The sequence below is a fragment of the Nicotiana tabacum genome, chromosome 16 (genome assembly GCF_000715075.1).
Source record: "Nicotiana tabacum cultivar K326 chromosome 16, ASM71507v2, whole genome shotgun sequence".
In the NCBI taxonomy this organism is placed as follows: domain Eukaryota; kingdom Viridiplantae; phylum Streptophyta; class Magnoliopsida; order Solanales; family Solanaceae; genus Nicotiana; species Nicotiana tabacum.
In genome coordinates, this window is record NC_134095.1 from 136,272,715 (window position 1) to 136,274,034 (window position 1,320).

Below are 1,320 nucleotides of genomic sequence, written 5' to 3' on the forward strand. Positions count from 1 at the left end.
AACCTAAAATTCGATTCGGTACGGTTCGATCGATTTAGTCGGTTTTTAAACATCCATTGATACCCCTTTACACAATAATTTGAGTATTTCACTAAGCTTAACTTGCGCTTTAGTGCAGTCACCAACGCGCAAGGACTTGCGCCTCAAAATCAATGGGCGGTTCACGACTATCGTGCATCTCTGTTTCCTCGTTGGATGGTAGATAATAAAAATTATTATTGTTAATTATTTTAGAGAGGGTAATGTAATCTAGACCAACTAAGTCAAAAATGAATTAACATAAATCTAATACACGTCAAACCGATTGACAAATGACTAAAAATGCACATTCTCTAGTATAGTTTCGTATCATTTTGTATGTGAGTTGCGGGAAATCACACGTTTATAAACATGAAATATACTCATTATGTGTGTATCATGCATAGAGTGTCCATCTTCCAAGTTGATTGTGTGTACTCATTTAGGACATTGAATCAGGCTAATAAGAAGAGCAAACAGATTAAACAAAACAAACAACTCGAAATTGAAATGGATGACGTCGATAATGTCAACAACAGAAATAATCAACTTGACCCAAACATTAGAGTGGCAACAACTTTTGTGCCGGAAGCTGCTCTATATGATTGGGCACAACCAACTGCTAACAATTTGCAACTGCAACTGCAGTCCCTCCGATACAAGCGGAGACATTTCAGATTACCAACAACATGTTGCATTTGCTACAAAATAAAGGGCTGTTCTCTGGGTTGTACATCGAAGACCCACAACAACATCTGAAGAATTTTCTATCAATTTATGTCACTCAAAGACAGCCGAATGTGACACCCGAAGCAATCAGATTGTTACGGTTTCCATTCTCAATGACTGGAGAGGCTCAAACTTGGATGAATTCGCTCCCAATAAACTTCATTGCTATTTGGGAGCAATTAGTCAAGCAGTTCTTAAACAAGTTCTATCCACCCAACAAGACTACAGGGCAAATTGATGAGATATTGCAGTTCAGGCAGAAAGCAACTGAAATTTTGCAGGAAACTTGGGAGAGGTTTAAGGGCATGTTGGTGAAGTGTCCGCACCATGGCATCTCGGATCAGATGCTAGAACAAAGATTCTATATGGTTTGGCTGACAGTCTGAAGGTCAATGTAGATGCTTCAGCTGGCGGTGTATTCTTGAGCAAATCATTCACAGAGTGTAAGATTCTTCTTAACAAGATGGCTCAAAATTCAGGCTGGATGACGAGGGATACAACGCTCACTCCAATAGTACATTCTGTTGCTCTTGACCCAAATAATACAAATGCAGAAAACATAGCCATTCTTAT

The 1,320-nt window shown here is 38.9% G+C and overlaps 1 non-coding gene across 1 annotated transcript; it reads right to left on the minus strand.

Annotated features, from left to right (window-relative positions):
* Window positions 1-974: 974 nt before the first annotated feature.
* Window positions 975-1,081, minus strand: LOC142170833 (small nucleolar RNA R71). Its single transcript, XR_012700446.1, has one exon. It is a non-coding gene; the product is annotated as a small nucleolar RNA R71 (small nucleolar RNA).
* Window positions 1,082-1,320: the final 239 nt, after the last annotated feature.